The sequence below is a fragment of the Cotesia glomerata genome, linkage group LG6 (assembly GCF_020080835.1).
Source record: "Cotesia glomerata isolate CgM1 linkage group LG6, MPM_Cglom_v2.3, whole genome shotgun sequence".
NCBI classification, from domain to species: domain Eukaryota; kingdom Metazoa; phylum Arthropoda; class Insecta; order Hymenoptera; family Braconidae; genus Cotesia; species Cotesia glomerata.
Window position 1 is genome coordinate 5983352 of NC_058163.1, and position 21983 is coordinate 6005334.

The window sequence follows — 21983 nt, forward strand, 5'->3', positions numbered from 1 at the left end:
GATAAACATGATGACTTTTCAACATAGCATAATTTCCATGACAATATTAATTATAATAAGAATAAATGATGATGATGATGATGATGATGATGATGATGATGATGATGATGATGATGATGATGATGATGATGATGATGATCAATTAAATCAATTAAATGATGATGAATTAAATCACACGATTGAGATATTCCTATCCTTCAAAGTGTTCAACATTCTCAAGAACTCTCGAATTTTGATGAATTCATACTGAAAAGTTCATGCTCTTTTCTATCAACAATTAATCCTTACTTTTAACCAGTGGAAAATAAAATGAAACTGTTTGTTTTGGTACAGGTGAAGCAAAAATCACTTTAATCGTTCCAAGCTTAGAATTCACAGATCTCGCAGATCGTAATTATTTGAAAAGTTTCTAAAACAACCGAGTACACGAATGAACATACTAGTTTTTAACATTCTATTACTTGAACGTTTTGCAGCACACCACACAGAAACGCGATTGAGAGGTTATCGGAATCACTTAACAACTGGCTCACGACTTTGGCGCCTCGCCTCTCACGATAATTGCCCGTTTCTGGATCGGACGGTTGGTTCTATCTTAGCAAGCCAATCGGTTTCGAGGGCGTCCTAACCTTATAACTAAAACCTGCACAGATATACTTTAGATTTTCAATCTTTTGGCTCTATATCCACGTACATGTACTGTATATGTATAAATGTAGGACTTGTCACGAGGTGTGTATTATATAGCGGTATTCAATCCTAGAGGCTATTAAAAAAATTTTATTTAAATATAAAAAAGTTTATTGCAGCAATTGTTTCATATCGTTAAGTAACAATCTTTTAAATTTTTATTTATTTTATCATTAGAACCCTGGTTTAGTTATAACGTGTTACTTGTTCCATTTAAAGTTTATTTATTAGCAACTACTGTAATTTGTTTTATATCACGTTCACGTTTCTTTGATTGTTTTATTTCAATAATAGTCAGTTGCAATTTTTAAACATTTCCACTCAGTTGTTATTTCAATCAGCAATCATTATATGGTACTTATTTTACGTCATAAATCAGTCAGATAAGAACTTAATTGTTCAAAATTTTCCGAAAAAAAATTGTTGGATCTTCTTATATATTACACGATGGATTCATGTATACATTTGTATAATTATATTGCACAACTCATGATACGATGCATCAGAGAGCGTTTTACGATCGAAAAATTTGTTTTGCCTCGATTTCGCAACTATTTAATTAATCACACGACTGGTAATCTCGTAGTCTAATCAATTTGCGCATCATTCGATAGATAATTTAATGGAGATTAATTCTGTCACTGGTAAAAATTAATTTAAAATAATAAAACCAGAAAAAAATGTCAAAATAGATAAAAGAAAATTCCTGTCAATCAGCGGATATTTCATTTGAAACACAATAATTTTCGTAAGAATTCACGAATTCAATCAGTTTTTTTTTCATTAGCTTGAGATCCACTTTGCGGAGATTTGTATTGCAAATGGTCATCTTACTTAGTGTTGTTTAATCGTTATTAATTAAAAACTAAAATAATGAAAAAAAAAAATACACATTTGTGTTTGTATACCTATATATAAATATATATATCCATATTAGTAAATGTTCTACCGAGGTGCATAACAGTTGATGCTGGCTTACACTCAGTGCGCAAAATCAGTTTAAAACACCGCGCAAAACAAAATGAAAGAATAAATAAAATAAAAAAAAAAAGAAATTGTGCTTAAAAGTAATAAAAAAAAATTAGGAAAACGGTTGACCCTGAAGGCCATCCCTAAAACTTCCCGCTAATTCCATACATAGGCGCATAAAATTGCACTTATGACGTTTTTGAGCTCTTCGAGCTCAAAAAAACAATTTATGTGTTATTTTGAGCCCTCCGAGCTCAAAGAGATAGCTTTCCTATGCTTTTGAGCTCTTCGAGCTCAAAAATCTTATCAAAGTTCGATAAAACACGATTTTTTAAATTTTCAAACTGCTATAACTTTTGAATGAATCAACCGATTTGCACGCGGTTTACGGCAATCGATGTAGTTTTTTGAGCTCTATAAATAAATTAGTACAAAAAATTGATCCGATGGAATATTTCGGAGTTATTACAAAAAAACACTTTTTTTGATTTTTTTCGACAACGATATCTCACGAACGCATCAACCGATTGTGACGCTTTTGGTGGCGGTCGATGCGGGTTTTCAAGGTTAAGAACTGAGTAGTTTTTAAGGTCGATCGGTTCAGCCAATTCGGAGATATGTAAAAAACAATTTTTCTTTCACTTTTTTTGCAATTTCTCGAAATCTACCGATCAGAATCGGTTCCAACTTACAGGAAATCTAAGTTTGGCAAAGACCTTTCGAATGACACCAACTGCGATCAAATCGGTCAAGCCGTTCAGAAGTTATAAGAGGTTTACATATACGCACACACACACACACACACACACACACACACACACACACACACACACACACACACACACACACACACACACACACACGCACACACACATATGCAGATACAGACATACAGACATACGGACATCATCGTAAAAATAGTCAGGGAAGCTTCTTAGGGCTTCAAAACGTCGAGATCTGTTGAAACCTCGATTTTTGCAAGACGGGGTAGAAACAATAACTTCCCGATTTTTCGAAAATCTTCGATTTTCTTAACGGGAAGTTAAAAAAAAAAAGTAGCTAACACACTACCGACGGAAAGTTTCCGGACAAGCTTCTTGTTTACTTTTTAATTTAAATATGATACATAAACACATAAACTTGATCTATAAAGAAAATGCTATGTTATTTTACAAAGTGTGCAAAATCGTGTCTTTCACTTTCTTCTCAATTTATTTTACTTTTAATAAGTTTTCATTTTGTCCGAAAACTTTCTGTCGGCAGTGTACAAAAAATAGAAAATTACAAAAGTAATATCTAAATAAATAAAAAAGTAAAGTAATGTTTAATATAAAATTAAAAAAATATTTTTTCAGAACATTAACTATTTTTTTTTATTGTCTGAATGAATCTTCGAATTTTGTAACTCTCCGACAACTCATCAGGGTAGTAAAAAAAAATGTATTTTTCTAGCTAATTGAACGTTATTCAAAAAAAAGTTTCTTTTGATTATCCGTTAATTTCAATTTTTCAAAAGATATTCAATTCAATTCAATTAAGAGTGTATAGTGTGCTACAGTAGAGTGAGCAGCGTCTTTTTCTTGTGCTTTTTTGTTTGCTATTATTTCAGTTTGATTTTGTCTATTTTTTACTGTAGGGACAGTTTTTTGAACAGTAATTTTTCGGGAATATTTTTAACTATCAACTGTTATTGGGCATTAAGTAGTTCATTTGTTATTTGTGATCAATTTTAAATTAGTGCAATTTTGAGGTTGGACTTTGCAGTTGGCTTGTGGGACTCTGTCTGTTTGGTGCTGCCATCTGATTGACTTATAGGAAAGGTGTTGTATTCATTATGGCTTGTGTGTTGTGTTTTTCGGAGATATCAGACTCGGCACACTGCATTAAAGCAAACTGCCATCTTCACCACAAGTTTCATGTATCATGTGTTAAACTTAGATACAACTTTGGATCCGCAGCTGATGCTTTAGATGCGGTACATAAACAATGTCCTGCATGTTCAGAAACAAACTCAATGAATTTATTGACATTGATTGCTGTTCACTTGCCCAAGCTAAGTAAACTTGATAAATTGGATAACCTTGAAAAGTCAGCGCAAGATTTACACACAAAGGTAGATGATATTATTTCTAAGCAGGCTGCACTAGATGCTAAATTTAATAGTTTGGAGAAAAGAGTGAGCGAGCTTGAAAATAAAGGATTTTCAGGTGGCTCAAAAAAGGAGGCTGAGAAGATTTCAAGGGCAGCAGATATTCTGCTTAATTGTAACTTCGAACAAAGAGCCCTCCAAATTGAGGCACAGGCTCTTGCGGATGAGATCTCAATTTCCGGTCTAGAAGAAGTGGCAGAGGAAAACCTAAAAGAAGTTGTAAATAACTTACTTGATGTTCTTGATGTACCTCGGGATGATTTCGGAGTCAAATATGTCAAAAGGATCGGTAAACCAGTTGAAGCTAGAACGAGGAATGCTAAGCAAAAACGCAGGGATGTTCTAATCAAGTTTGAATGTAAAGAAGCTGTGGATGTAATGATCAGGAAGTCCAAAGATGTAGTTATTAAAAATAATGATTTATTAGCCGAGGAAAATATCTCGCAGGACCCTGTTCGTCTTCATCGCCGTCATCCGCCTACTCTTTACAAATTTCGTTCGCAGGTATTAAAGGATTTTCCTAAGCTACTTCCAAAAAATGTGTGGATTACTGCAGCCTCAGTGTTTGTTAGAATCGATTCGGAGAAACCGCCGCTGAAGTTATTGCCATCTAATGGGATAGAGATGCTCAAAAAGCACATTCGCTCGCGTCAATAACTTTCATTCACTCCATCATCACTATCGCTTGCTCAAGAACAAATCAGTCTGTCAACTTCCTCTTCTCAAGTTCCTCTCAGTGTTTGTCACGTTAATATTCGCTCATTAAACTGCAATTTCAATTTGTTTAAAGAATTCTTCAGGACGCACATCTTTGATATTATTGCCGTTAGTGAAACATGGTTAAATGCAAATATGTCAGATGCTCAATTTCATATGCCGTCATTTACGTTGCATAGGAATGACCGATGTCAAAGGAGCGGGGAGGTGTTGCATTGTATGTCAGAGATTCACTTTCGTCGAAATTTATTATACTGCACCTCACAATCGACTTTTCCGGCTTTCCGTAAAGCATGTTTCGAGTTTTTGTTGAGCGAAGAGAATGCGTGATTTGACTATTGTCTTTAATAAATACTTTTATCTGATGATAGAGTTATGTATTGATGTACTTACTATATGTATAATATACCAGTAATATTTGTAATACACTACTTTTGTTAATTAACATTCATTGTAATGTATTTTGGAAGGCCGCAAGGAGCTACGACTCCATGGCCTTTAAACAATAAATAATCATAATAATAATAATTCAAATTATACGAAATTTTTCGGTTTTTTGTCAAATTTTTTGGAAATTTTATTTAAATCACGCCAAAATTTTTTTTCCAATTAATTTTTCTTAAAGTTTTAAAATTATTTTGATCACATCATAAGAGGATTTTTTCTAAAAAACACTTTAATCTCTTTAAGCCCGCCAAGGTCACATATATACTTAAACAAATTTTTGATGTTGCTCACAAGATTTAATACCATTTTAAAAACTCAAATTAGAAAAATTTATCTTGTAAACTGGGAAATTTATGTCCGCAGTGTGAACTTTCCGCGTACAAAAATTCATAAAATTTTGCTCCTGAGTCTATATGTAGTAATATCACTTAGCAGGTTGAGAAATCGCATATATAAGTGTGGGAGGCCGAACGCCAGACAGGATGCCTTTGAAAATTCTTTCAATTCCTTTCGCTACTGTTTAGCCGAGATTCCAATAACAATCCATGCATTCTTTCATTCCTTTCTTTTCCTTTCTGTTTTTTAAATAAACACTTTGTATACAATAAATATGATGACTTTCATTTGATCTTCGTGACCTTTTCATGTGAAGAAAAACTTTTTTTTTTTTAACTACTGCCTTTTTTATGGCCATTAATGTCCTGATATTGTTAATCACGACGATATTTCAATAAAAATAAAGAATTTTTAATTAATTTTAATGTAGATTATCCAAAACACTTTTCATAGAGAATAAGAAAATTAAAAAATAATTTTTATCGTTTTGGTAATTTGTACACAATAATTTAAAAGGAAAATTTTGTAAGCACGATCATTTGAAAAAAAAAATAATAAATTAACTCCATTGTTTTTGGAAAAAATCTTGTTATTGATAAGATGGACTGTATTGAATATTACCGCGTAAAATTTTTTTAATCTAGTGATATATGGGCTATTTAAAAGAATATAAAAATAATATTTTAATTTTTAATTTTTTTTATGAATGTGTACGTTATTAAATATTTCCAAACTAAAAATAATTAGTTTAATAGTCGATTAAACTAAAAATAAATTGTAAATAAGCTCCTTCAGAGATTAAAAAATTATAATTAAAAAAAATTATTAATTCTCAACGCTGAAAAATAAAAATTGGCTTTTTTCTATTTAAATTTAAACAAATTTGGTGGTCATACAGGATTTGAAATAGTATATTAAGTTAATTTGCAAGAGATTTTGTATTCGAGACTATCAATAATCGACAATGTTCTCATTAGATAAGAATTTCAAAATTTACTTCTTAATTTCTCATTAACTTCTAAGGTTTCATTCAATATCTGATTTTTATTCATTTTTATTTCTTTTTTTTCCTCGTAAATTAATTTAATAAAAATTTACAGAAATTCAAAAAATGATAATCAAGTCCATACAAAAATAACTGCTTCTGTCGAATTTTATTAAACTTTTTGACAAAATTTACGTAATTCTTGTTCTTCTTTCGATGATAAATTTCCAAAATTTTGTGAGTCTAAAAATAATGCAATTTTTCAAAAAAATCGATAATATTCTTCAAACTAATTCTTTTTAACTTGAATTAAAATCAATCAACTAATTTCCTGGCGAGAACTTACAGGCCTTGGAGCAGCATATAATGTCATTGAGCACGAAGTCCCGTGTTCGAGCCCAAGACTCATCAACAATCATTTCACTAAATAAAAAATTTTACTTCTCAGTTCAAAACTAATAAAATAAAAACTAAAGATTTAAAAAAAAAATTTCGTTTATACTTCACAGTATAGTTTGAAAAATTTAACTTAGTCTATATCGGAAACAATTCCTCGTGCACTTAAGAATTATCTACTCTTTCTCCACAATATATAACAAATAAATATATACAGTCAATATTTATTTAATGCCAATAAATGCATGTATAAAGTAAGGACAAGGAAATATATAAGAATAAAAGTACATATATATTTATAAATACATATTCTCAGAGTGAGTCGGTTTGTTCGTTCCCTATAAGGTCATTTGTCCAGTGTAAAAGACAGCGCAACCAGCACCTGATTTGGTAGCCTCATGTACTCTCTGTTGGTATATACAATCATATATATATATACTTACATTACTGATGGTGAACCGATTTTCAGTGCGCACCTGTGCAACACTTTGTCGTGGGAGAGTGGGAGAGAGACAGCATGATGGTGGTATTAAAAGCAACGAACCGGGATGGATTGAGATTCATTGGCTGTATCTGTAGAAATAATGCAGATGGTGTGTTGTTGCGAAAGTGTAAAAATTTTACTTTATACATTTATTTATCCTATTAAATAATTCTTATTTATATTTATATTTATTATTAGCTTAGATTTTTTTTTTTTAGAACAGTTTTACATTAAAAAAAGTTAATAGCAGCCAGACATGTTTATCGTTTTGAATTAATATACATAAATATGTGGGCACGTATTTATATTTATACATAAGATTGTTAATGCTGTAAAAATGTATAGGAGCCTTTTGAATTGTTTCAATTGAATTGTGAGGGTACGCAAGTTAAGTAAAGTCATTCTAAGCTTTAGCTCAACAGTATAAATTGAAAGTTCTAGTTATGGAAGCAAACGGTTGATGTGTTTACGAGCAATGAATTCAATATACGATTGTTAAGGATCATGAACAGTCATTGATTTTATTTAAATGATACATTTCGTAGAATTATTATATATTTAAATTTATTTATTCACTTTATTTGGTAATAGATTTTAATAAATTATACTTACAAGTTAACGCTCTTCCGACTTCTTTATTATACTATTCATTCGAAACTCTTCCGGACATTCTTTTCACTTCAGTTTATTTTTATTAATTTATTTTAATTTAATTCAATCAAAAGATACAAAATCAGTGATCACCCGATAAAAAATTCTGATATGGTCTCATGCAAATATATGATTTTTTGACCAAATGTAGTGTTGAAAATCTCCGACAGATGGCGCACGATAGCTAAATCATCTCCTTAGAAGAAAGTTAACTTTTAGGTATTAAATTATAAAATGAAAATTATTCATTTACATTCGTAAGGAGTTTATGTGACATTAAGTTTTAGTTAGTAAATCAATTACTGAGCACATTTGCATGCCTCTAGCCCAAGTGCTGAATATTGAAACTTTTTTTTAAATGGATTTGTTGGTATTTCTACATAAAAGAGTGGTTTTAATGGCTTATCGTAGGTATTTTTCAAGTTTCTCTAGAAAAGTAAAAACGTTTACTTTTGAATAAATCACCTTATCTGATTTATGAGAAGTTGTGAAATAAATATAGCAGTCTAATGTTATTTTATTTAATTTAATTATAATTAATTTTTTTTTGACTGGATGTTGAAGAATTTTTTTGTCTTTTGAGCAGCTATATATAAAAATTTACTTTTAGTACAGTTTGAAGACAGCTAAGATTACACTTAATAGTTTCACTAATTGACTGCCCGGTTATATCGACGGTCTAAATAGCAATTGGTCTAACTCCTTATTTTTTAGAGGGTGATTTGTTAACATTTTGATATAATGATAGTCCAATTATAAATTATTTGAATGATCCTAACCAAATTATTATACCTCTATTAAATATTAAATGGTTTTTTAAAGTGATTATAAATTTCGAACTAATCGTATTTTCGTAAAAATGGAAGATTCTCGAAAATGGAGTTAGACAATTTGCTAATTAGAACGTCAATATAGTCATTAATCGGTTCTTTCCTTATGATTCTCTTATCGCAACAGAAGAGGGCGTTTAGTTCGTATGGAAAAAATACTCTCAGTATAAAACTTTAAACGTCTTTTAAAACTTAATTATAAATAGAATTTATTTCTTGTAATTTTTCTGTAATTAACTTTTTATTAAAATTATTTTTTCAATTTTTTCTTGTGGCTAACAGAAGATATTTTTTTTTCTATCGAAATTTAGTATGAAGTAATTGAAAATAGTAGTAAGGTTATTAATGAAATTTTTCGTATATTTGATCATCATTTTGATCAATTTATACATCACACAAAAGCTGAAGGCATGCAAATTTGAATTTACCAAAATTTTTTGTACAATACGACCTGTTAATTGGCGTACATATTTTTAGAAAAAAATGAAAAATTAAAAAACTTTGATAAATAATTTTTCAAAAATTTTTATCGAGTTTGCCACATGATTTCATAAAATTTTGTGCTAGCAAAAATTTTTGTACTTGATAATAATATTAAGAAATTCATAAATTTATGATGGATTGATTTGATACGACAATTCTAAATTTTAAATAAAATGTTGAGTTATTAAAAAGCCGTGCAAACAATAATTATAATAATGAAAATAAATCGTAAAGCACACACCTGGTAGTTATTAAATTTAAGTAAATACAAAAAAAGGGGAATTATATATACGACCTTGAGAAATACATATCCGCATTGAGAATAATTTTTCTCTGTAAGAAATCAGCTTTGAAGATGCACATATACAGCGCCCCCGAGCGATCAATCCTCGCCGATATACACTCGCGTAGAATTCATGCCAATTTGTTGTCGGCCAGTTAACCAACCGAAGGACGCGGTACGTACCAACAGCAACACAAGTCCCATTCGCCAGAAGGCAAAATCTCTCTTACTCTTACTTACTCTTACTCTTTCAGATATACATTCAAAAAAGAGAGTCCTGTTCTTTTGATTTGTGCCCTCGTTATATGCGTCCTCGAGCCCCGAGATCTCGTATTGCTTTGCCTAATTTCATATTCCGTTTCTGGCTTAATGGCTTTTTTTTATATTTTAAATTAAACAAATTTCTATTTCTGTACGCATATATGTGGTGATTGTATGTTTACTTATCATTAACTCTATTTATTCATTTACAATTTATTTTCGAATTGATTAAGGCTATTCAATTCTTATTCATTTTATGTTCAATATTCATATTCAAATTATGTTATACTTTCTAAGTAATTATAGTTATAATTAGAATCACTAAAAATTTTAAAAATATTGGGAAATCTAAAAGTGCACACCTCATGAGGCTCACTTATTATTTAAGAACAATGTTAATTGGATAATTAATTTTTAAAAGAAAAAAAAATTAAGTAATTTCTTACACAGTATTTTCTAATATTTTTTCTAATTATTGGCACCCACTTTTCTTGTCATATGCGCACGCAGCCTAAAAAAATCTAGCTTGATTGAGTGGCGCCATAGTTTTCACGTGACAGAAATAAGGAAAGTATTTTTGTTTTTGTACGTGAATATTGTAGTAAATTCTAATAACAATTTACTAAAAAAAAAAAAAAAAAAAAAAAAAAAACTACGTAAACTAGGCTACTGATATAAAATACGGCACTAGTTCTTCGAATTATGGAACTAATAAAAATAAAAAAGCCCTGTCTCGATAATCAATTTTTTTGGGAGTTATCGTTAGTACATAAAAATTCAGCGTATAGACATCAGAACCACATAAAATTTTTTTCGAAACGTTTTTCTTCCAAGTAGCGACATAATAGATATTTATGTCACAAGACCTAAATTACGGGAGCAATTTTAACGTCCGAGGCAAAGCCGAGGACGTAAATTTACGCTCGTTTTCGAACATTCGCGTCAGAAACATTAAAGCGAATATCGAAAAAAAGTCATTGCCAAATTGCCGCTAAACGGCCAAATGACATACAATATTTTTTGTTATTATCGCTCCATAAGTTTAACTTTTGAGAGATAGAAGGAAAATAATGACGTATTTAAATTTTATGAAATTTTATGAAGGCAAAAAAACTTAATTTTTTTTTAATTATCTTTTTGAACTGAAACTTCTTTATTGAAGTGAAACTTTATCGACTTATGAGAGAAATTTTATAGCAATGTAAAAAAAAATCGTAACGATTTTCGGTTACGCGCCATGTTGTTTTTTTTTTTAAGTTCAGTATAGCGACGTAAAGAATAAATCTAGTAAACATTATTAATTCTAAAAATAAAACAAAACACAATTAGAAAATAAAAATATGTATACGTACATCTTTTTTAATTATTCATTTCTAATGATTTATTTATTCATTTTGAATTCTATAAAATAACTTTATTCTATAATATAACTTATTTATTCTGTCATAACTTGTGTAATTGAGTAAGTTATTAAATATCAGCTTTGAATTATTTTTATTAAGTTATGACATGAAATTTGAATATTTAAGTTCGTTATATAATTTTTGTAAATTGACTAACTAATTTTGAGATTAAATAATGGCAAAGTCTAAATAATGACAACAATGGTAATTATGATGCGATCATAATTGACGAAATACAATAATTATAATAAGAGCAATGATAAAATGAATTACTCATCTTATTTGTATGCATGTCTATAATACTAAAATAGCTTTAATTTAATACGAAAAAAATTTTTTTTCTTAAGCCTTATCTACCCCATTTCTGTGAAGTTATAAATAGTAGAAAAATGATCTGTCATAAAGAAGTTTTACTTCTTACCTGTGTACTCTGATACACACACATATTTTTTTTCTTAATATTCATTTATGACGTGATTATTATTTTATTAACATTAGGACCGCTTCGTAATAAACTGCCAGCAGAGAAATAATTAGTGCCAGTCAATAGTAATTACCCCCATGAAAAAAAAATATAAAAAAAATATACGTCGAAATATATAAAAAATATATTTGGAATATATCTAAAATATATTTCAAATATATAAAATATGTATGTAAATCGGCCAAAAGTTAGTTATCAAAAATACATTTACTATACATAATTTATATATATTTATATATTTTTTATAGATTTTTAATATATTTAAAATATATTTTTTATGTATTTCGACATATATTTTTTTTATATTTTTTTTTTCATGGAGGTAAGTTTAAAATTTACTCAAAATCATCGGTCAGTACACTAGAATGTGACTTTTTTTTACGATTTCTCTCAATTCCGTCTGGGTATACACGAAAAGTCCGTAAAAAAGGAGGGAAGTAAACTTCTCGGCCTAGGCTGTAAAAAAAACGGTATGGTAGAGTCTCTAGAAAAGAGTCCCTTTACGGATGCCACCCAGCGCTCAAAAGCTGAAATTTTGGAGCGTGTATAGCAAAAAATGTTTTTTAGAAACTATAAGATGGATTAATGAGATTGCTTTCTCGATGTCCGTCTGTTTAAGTGCAATATGGTTGTGATAGAGGCATTTGAAGATCACAAAATTGGTTGACCTTGACGTGTTGGGAGTAAAGCACTACCTTAACCACTTCGCTTTATGAGGCGTGCAATTGATAACTAAATATGGGAAATTATATCAATTTGTTTTAATTGATCAGAAAATTTATTTTTTTCCATCAAAATTTTTAAGTAGACTTCATATAAAATCTGATGTTGAGTTCAATTCGATGAACAATTTTTAGCATAATAAAGATGTCTGGCAATTATTAAATCTTAAATAAAGTAATCATATTTTAAACTTACTCACAACATTGAATTTGAAATATATTTTGCATGACTCATGCGAAGCATCAGAAAGTGCTTTACGATTGAAAAATTTTTTCCCCTCTATTTTCTGTCTACAATACAGTTTATAGTTTCTCCGTAAGCTAAAATTGATTAATTCTGAACCTTGATCCACCAAAGATTATACTTCATTCCACTCGCAATATCTCCTCTCTACCTCATTACCGTTTTTGGCGAAGAGTAGAGGTTAACAAAGTTCATGTGAAGTTAATCTTTAAAGTCAAGTATCAAATGCTACAGTAAATTAACCTGAACACAGTGTTGCATTCATTTGTTTACAATTAAGCGACATCGGTAACAATTAATTTTTTTTAGTGGAAAAACTTTTATGCTTTATAGTTTTTGTCCTGCAATTCACAACCTTATAGGCTGCATATTTTCGTAAATTTTCACGAATGTAAAAATTAAACAAACTGTTGTATTTCATACGCTACAACAATTTAAATGCGCCCTTGTGGAGATTTTCAACATTACTTTTCGGTCGATACATTGTATATGGGCATATTTAGTTACCCATACAAAAAATGAAGATCGGCCCGATACTGGGCCAAGACTGGTAACCGATCTTTTATTATCGGCCGAGTATCGTGAAATATCATTGGGCCAAGACTGTTCTTAGTTTAGTGTTCTTAGTTTAATCATTTCAATGTTCAACAATCAATTTTTCTCAATATAATTGAGTTAACTTGATTGTTGTTACGAATTTTTCTATTTATTTCATAATTGAACAATTTCTGAATTTTAATAATAAAAAATAACTTCCCAGTTTTTTAAAACTTCATTTTTTAAGCAAAAAGTTCAAAATTAATTAAAAACAAATGATTTATTCGTAAATAAATCTATATATTTATATTTGTATATTTTTATATATATTCATAAATCTATTTATAAGTAAATAAATCATCTACTAAAAATCATTAGTTTCTTACTAAAATATTTTTTTTTTTTAATACTAAAAGAAATAGTTTTAACTGATTGGGTAATGTAAAAATTTATCGAAAAAGTCTTCCAAAAAAATATTCATTAATTTATTAAATCGGTTTTATTTACGGAAAAAAAATTTACTAAATAACATCGTAATTTTCAATAATTCAAATTGTATTCTGTAGACGGCAGCATCGTAAAAATCGAGATACTGAAAGTCTAGTCCTGGATTACGATGTTACTATAGTAATTTTTCATAGGATTTTTTTTCCGTGTAGGCATAAATTATCTTTGAAATTATTTTTTTTTTTTCTCATTTTAGTGATATCGTTTTTTACTTTTCGCTAAATTTACAAACGGCTAAATTTACAGATTTCAAAGTTTAGAGTTTAGAAACGGCCAAATTTAGAAGTGGCACGCGATTATACACTGTAAAAAAAGCGGTGTTAAAATGGACTCATTTTAACACCGGTATGTAACACCTGTGTATTAACACCGGTGAAGCGTTGCTCTTTTGCGGTGTTAAAAATCCGGTGTAATACCGGTGTAACAGTAGAATAAATTTACACCGTATCGGAGTATGAATGTTACATGATCCATAAAACACAATTAATATTCAATATTTATCAAAATGAGACAACTAAGATTTATTTAAAAATTTTCAATTTATAAAATTACACAGAAATCGATTTAATGAATGTTATACAACAAGTTAAATAGTATTTATAATATTTAAGGTTTAGGAACAATATAAACATTATTTTTATATACCATGATGTTTCTCACAATATAATAGATGTTTTAAACATGATAAATTATAATTTGATAACTTTGCTTTTTTTTCAGATATTTCATTTGTCAGTATATAAACTCAGTATGATCCGGGTTCGAGTCCCGGTCTGGGCTGTCTGAATTATTTTTTCGGTTACCGAAAAAATTCCTACTGAGTAAGGTCCCTCCTCCCCCCTTTATCCTTTATTTCCCCAGTTCCCAAATTTGTTTTTAATGAAAAATTTAGCTATAAATTATGGCCATATCAAAGCAAATTTTAAGGGAGTTGGAAAAGAACGGATAGGGGAAAGGGGGGGACCTACTCAGTGGGAATTTTTCCGTAATTGAAAAAATAATCAGACAGCCCAGACTGGGAATCGAACCCAGATCTCTCGGTTACGCGCCAAGGGCTCTACCAGTTAAGCTATCCAAGACAAGTACTGGCTACTTTATTCAGTCACGTATATAAGACCCACCGAGCAAACAACGCCACCGTCCATCTTACGGTAAAGAGCCATATCAAAGCAAATTTTAAGGGAGTTGGGAATGTCAGTATACATAATGTCAGTATATAAACTCATTATGTAATACATAGTCTCCCATAGCTTACACAACAACATTATATTATCATTTTAAAAAAATTCTTTGAATTTCACTGTAAATGGATAATTCATAAATTCTTAAATTCTCCCAAAAACGTCCTAAAATTGTCCAAAAAATTTTTCATCCATTAATTTCGGGACAAATCTACAGCAGTGCAAAAATAAATTATCTCTATAAAAATCATTTAAAAAACGTTCAAAATTGTCGTAAAAATGTTTCAAATTTGTTGTAAAAACATTCTAAAACTGTCCAAGAAATGTTCCAAAATTGTCTCTAAAATATCTGAAAATGTCTCAAAAGTATTCAAAATTTGTTCTAAAATAGTTAAAAAAATGTTTTAAGATTATTCAAAAAAGGTTCCACATAAGATTTAAGGACAAAATTTCAACTAAATTACTTAAAATAAATTGCATTGATTCCAAAATTATCTTACAAGTATTCCGAAAATCTTAAAAAAAATACTTAAAAGTTATGAAATAATTACTTAAATGCACTATTTTGGAGTTTCCGGTTATTTATGTTCTACAATTGTCCTTTCTAAATTAAATATTAACTTTTTTTGATTATTTATTTTTAATTATTAAACATAAAAAGTTTAATTATAAAAATTGTGTTAGTTAAAATATTATCAACACCGGAAAATTTACAACACCGATTTAACATCGAAAAAAGATATTTACACCGCGAACGGTGTTACTGCTACACCGATTTCGGTGTTGAATTTTACACCGGAATTTTTAACACCGTACACCGCATGGACTCACACCGGTTTTTTTACAGTGTACAACAACATACGCCTATGGTAAAATTTAAAAAGAAATTTTCTGTTTATTATTCAAGCAGCACATAAAATTATAAAGTTAATTCTAATCCACCTGCGATTTACATATTCCTGGAGGCGTGCGCAGAAAATAAGCTTGCGAAAAGATAATAATATGTGTAAGAACAATAATACATAAGTATCCAAGAATTTAAAAACGTGAATGGTCATATAAGGATATAATATATGTGGGTATATAAATATATATATATATATATATATATATATATATATATATATATATATATATAAATATATATATATATATATTTTTGGGTTTTGTATCTGAAGGAGTTGGAAGTGGTGACGACATTGGTGTTGTATGCCTGAAGTGTACCCTACAGTGTATCTTTAGCCTCAGAAACAGGTGAGGCACCTGCTGCAGAGTTGGCCAACGCGGGCTTCAGGAGAGAGCCTTTAAGCAGGTGTATTTCAGGATGTTGCTTCGCTGCTGTGTATGCTAATTGGGCCAATGCAAAGAAAAACTCGGATGACCAACTAAGAACTGAGATTTAACGAGCCTTCTGGCCAGGAAGCCAGTCTTATTTTCGGTGGCTTCAATTTCGTGATCTCATTTTACTTTTTTTTTATTGAGATTTTTGAAATGTTTTTTTTTTATTTAATTCTCACTACCTGACCAAGTCGGAGGTGCCCGGAATTTTATAAGCTAGGCAACGTTCAACCTTTTTGAATTTTTTTATTAACCGTTACGTAAATTTATCTTAAATTGTTGAAGATTGAAAACGTGTAAAGAAAAAAATAAATTATGTCGCTTATGAAGTAAAACGGAAGAACAAAATTAATTATTATACTTTTACTGATAAGTAAAATAAGTAGAAAAAGCGCGGTTTAAGTAATCGTATTGTTTGAACAATTGAATAAATAATGAAACAATTTTAATTTTATATATTTCGCATTCAGACTTAGAAGAATAATTTTGTAAGAATAAATAAAAGAGTAAATAACAAAAAATAAGATTGAAAAAAATACGTTGTAGGAACAAATGGGTTTACTTGTGGTAGTGCATTGATTAATTTTTTTAAGAATGTGAGCCAAGTGGCTATTATCAGTATGTAATACCGTTAAAACAATCAGTTGAAATAACAATAATTATTTTGGTGGTATAAAAATATTTGTTTGTTAATTGTTACAAAAAAATTATGTCGTTACCACTACGCGGAAAGAAAATTAAAGGAATTTTCACAATTTTTTTATCGTAATTTATCTTAGGGGAGCCTGGGACACGACGGCCCCCTTAAGCCGGTTTTTTCTTTTTGTGGCTTTTAATCATCAAATTCATTTATTTTCCGTCTATTTCGAATGAATCAATCGAAATTTTGCAAAAAATCGAAAAAAAAATTTTTGTTTTCTGGGGCACAATGGCTCCCTCCCCAAAAAATCATATAAAAAATTTTTTTTTTCACTGAAGCCATTACCATTAAATTCTAGAGATTCTTCTTCTCGAAAACCTCGTCGAGGGAAAACCACGATTCTTACGAGTCTTGAGTATCGCCGAGAACTTTTAAACAAATAAAAAAAAAATAAAATCAAAATCAAAACCAAAAAATTAAAGAAAAAAACATTTAAAATATAAAAATGATGATTGCTATTGTCTTTATTGCAATGAACATGACTCAGAATCCATAGAGTCTTGGATTCAGTGAAAAAATTGTAATAAATGGTCTGATGATTCTTGCGCAGGTATTGGCAGAGATTATTCTGACGAATATATCTGTGATCATTGCGAATAATCGTATAGTCATTAAATTATCGCGATGTGATTTCCTAATTATCGAACATTTTTATTTCAAGTTTTATTCAAAGATTAATTTTTGTTAGCGTTTTAAAAGATTATAATAAATTTTAATGTTTAACTGTTAATTAGTTTTAAATAGATAATATTTAATAATATAATTAATTTCTTTCATTACACATAGAGGTTTTAAACCTACGTACAAGAAAAAAAAAGAGATGTTATTTAATAGCAATAAATTGGTTACATTAGTTTACATTGAATAAAATCACATGTTGAGTTTTCAGATTGAGCTTTTAAAATACGTAATATCTTGAACCAGACCTTTTTTTTTCTATATTTTTATCAAGTCAAAATTAGAAATATGAATTGCGTAGAGTAAGACATCCTTGGAGGAATTCAAATAAAACTTTGAGATTGGGTTTCTGCCTGGTGCAGAAGATACTGCGATCAATAATTAATAATATAGTTATTACTGTTTTAATTTCAAAAAACTGTGTTTTTAATTTTTTATAAGCAATATAATTCAACTTTTGATTAAATTTTTCAGTTAAATTAAATTTTTTCTTATTCATTTTACCCAAGATAAATACCATTGACCTGAAAAAGCCTAAAATAATAAATTCTTTAAATTTATCACAATTCGACAAAAGAAAATAATTTTTTCGTTACAATTTTTTTTTCGAGTGGTCCATTATGCCCCACATATCGCATATTGGCCCAAAATATCATAAAAACATTATGGAGGTCATAACTTGACAGAAATTGAAAAAAAAAATTTTTACCAAATTTTTGAGGGGGGCCTTCGTGCCCTAGGTTCCCCTATATAGAATTTTAGTGGTGGACTATACTTTTCATATAATAATTTTTGCGATATTTTATTTTTTATCTGAAAATACAATTTTTCTTTTTGCTCAAAAATACATACCCGTGTAAAAAAGTTGCGGAATTCCTCCGGTGATCTGCCGGAAATCCTGAGGAATTCGTATTTTGACACAAATCTGAATTCCAGAAAAATTTTCCATAAATTCCGGATAAAATCGTAAGTGATAATTTGATTAAAAACTGCAGTAACAATTGGATTATAAAATTGTCTATAATTGATAGAAATTTCACTCCATCTATTTCTAACTTGAAATCAGCAAAAATTCCATTGAAAATCCTCCGGTTTTCCGCCGGAATTCTTCAGGATTCACTCAAATTATCGTAATTGATACTAAATGGACAAAATTGTTACCCATTTTTGCAAATCTATCTAGAAAACTGTGTGAATTTCCATCAATTGCTGAATAAAATCGATAGGACGTTTACTCTGCTTACCTCAAGCCTGAACTACAGAAATTCCTGCGAAAGCCCACAAAGTCTTCTCCGCAATTCTTCCGAATTCCCGTAAGAAATATTAATAATCTGGAAAGAAAAAAAAATAACCCACTTTCTCGAATGCGTGAATCCAGAAAAATTTTGGCAAAATTTTGAAGTCTGCTCCGGAATTCCTTCGGAGTTCTCCAAGAATCATTTATAAATTATAGAATGAACTACAATTCGTCATTCCATTCAGAAAACTATATCAAGCCATATCTACCAAAATCCAGCTGTAATTCTGTACAGGAAATAGTTTCTAGTAAATCAAAAATGTCATATTTATATTTATTTTATTTATTTTTTTTCAATTCTAACTGCAGTGTTTAATAGAATTATCATTTATAATTTTATCCAGAATTCATGGGAAATTCTTTTGGAATTCAGATTTGTGTCAAAGAATAAATTTCTCAGGATTTCCGGCAGATCGCCGGAGGAATTCCGTAACTTTTTTACACGGTTTAATTATAATTAAACAGTTAAGTTTAAAAGCACAAGAAACCACTCAGCAATATGGTAAGGCAACTAGATAATAGCTAGCTGCATATTCTTAAAAATTTTTTAAAAATTACAATCGTTTTAAGAACTGAAGTATGATTAAAATTACAAAGCTGTGTATCCCAATCCAAAATTATAAGCATAATACTATACGAACAATTTTCTTAGACGCGTAAAGAATCCTATAAAAATTGTTGCAATTTTACAATCTTTATCTAATATATAAAATTCTCGTGTCACAATGTTCGTTCCCATACTCCTCCGAAACGGCTTGACCGATTCTCATGAAATTTTTTATGCATATTCAGTAAGCCTGAGAATCGGCTACTATCTATTTTTCTAACCTCTAAGTGATAAGGGGTGTTCACCCCAAAAACTTTTTTTTTATTTTTTTGATAAATTTTTTTTTTTTTATTTTTTTATTATGTGGCATCAAAAAATACATACTACTATAAATTTTAACTTTTTTATCTCCAACCCTTCCTTTTTAATAGTCTTTTTCATTATTTTATCATTTTCTATCCCGCTCGATAACATCAATTATTATCACTTGGTAAGTTATCCCCTCCATGTGTCTACCGGTGTCACTTCTCACCCTGTAAACAGCACTGAGTAGGGATGTTACCTCTACAGTTTTCGGCTATTATTAGTGTTTATGCTTCAAGCGTAGTAGTTAAACATTTTCACTATCTCAGTGTAACTCTCATATCAAATATATTCTCGAGTAACTTTATTATTTATTTATTAATAACTAATATTATTGAATATATTTAATTATTAATAACTAATAAAATTACTAATTTTTAGTGTAAATCGCACGATCAGTTAATTAAGTGACTTACATAACCTCTAAAATACTCAACACGTGTCACGAGTTCCCGCAAACAACGGCTATTGAGTTGTAAGTATAAATTATTTTTTACGTTTATTATAAAATCAAAAATTATTCTTTCTTATTTATAACGAAAATATTGTTGGGAATGGTGAAAAACGAATTCGGTGAAAGTTAGATTTTTATTACAATTGAGAAATTTTTTTTTGTTTACTTATAAGAGCTCTAACTTCGACAGAAATTTTTTTTCACTATTCCTAACAATATGTATTTTCGATATAATTAAGAAACATAAAATTTTTCGTTTTCGTGAAACTATCTAATTTTTACATGTATATTTAATGTAATCAAAGATAAAATAAATGATTAATATAATAATTAAATAATTCAATCAGTTCTATTCATGTGTGTTTTGTATTGTACAGTGAACAATGCCAACAAAACGCAAAGGGGCCAATTTGAGCTGTGATACAAATAAATCTAGAAGCATTCGAAATAGAAGAGCCCAAAGAACCGAAGAACAAGTTCAGGAAGAAAATACTGGAGCGCGTGTGAGAATGGCGCAATTGCGTCAAGAACAATCAGACGATACACGAGCTGAACGCAATGAAGTCATGAGATTAGAACAACGACAATCACACCGTTTTACTGTCAATAGACGCAGAGCGAATGACCAACAACGCCAACAGGCACATCGAGCATTTTTAGCTACATCATTTCTGTGTTTAGCATTCCAGTATGAGCCCGATATTGAATATTATGCTCATTCAAAAGTAGTAATTGGTGCTATGGACAAAGAATGCCCGTATTGTCATGCTTTGAAATTCAAAAATGAACCAGCCGGGATGTGTTGCGCGTCAGGGAAGGTACAACTACCTGTAATTGAAACACCACCGGAACCATTGAACGGTTTGCTTATCGGCACAGATCCAGATTCTAACGTGTTCCTGAAGTCCATTCGAACATTCAACTCATGCTTTCAAATGACATCGTTCGGAGCAACAGAAATAGTTCAAAATACTAATGCAAATGGTCAAAAATACAATTCTACATTTAAAATCAGAGGCCAAGTTTATCATAAAATAGGCTCATTGCTGCCAATGCCAAACGAACCACATAAATTTTTACAAATCTACTTTATGGGCGGCGAGGACTCCGGAAGCGCACTAGCCAATCAGGTGGATGCACGTTGTGGCTACAATAACCTTGATTCATTCTTTGCTAGACGCATCGTCAGCGAGCTGGATGCTCTATTGAATGAGCATAATGAATTGTTGAAAATATTCAAATCCCAAATGCACAAATTAGAAAGCGATAATCACGCTATTGTTATTAATCCTGATAAAACACCAGCTGGAGAACACATTCGTAGATTCAATACACCTGTTGCTGACGACGTTGCTGGAATCATGGTTGGCGATCGTACAGGTGCACGAGAAATTGTGATTGATCATTGATTCGCAAGATGCTCTCATTGAACAAATATTTCCCGATGTACACAAAAATTACATAAATCTCGAGTGGCTTGCAGAAAGAGCAATGTTAGCTGCAAAAAATGTGGACGTTGACATTTTAAATCTGAAGATACAACAGTTATTGCCAGGGGACTTGGTATCATATAAATCTATTGATACAGTTTGCGATGACACTGAAGTTGTAAATTTTCCAACAGAGTTTTTGAACTCACTAGATTTGCCAGTCATGCCACCACATAACTTACAATTGAAGGTTGGATCTCCAATTATTTTGCTTCGTAATTTGAACCCACCACGGCTATGCAACGGTACGCGATTAGTCATTAAAAAATTCATGAAAAACGTTATCGAAGGCACCATTTTAAATGGCAAGTTTCGAGGTGAAAATATATTGATACCACGAATACCTATTATACCCAC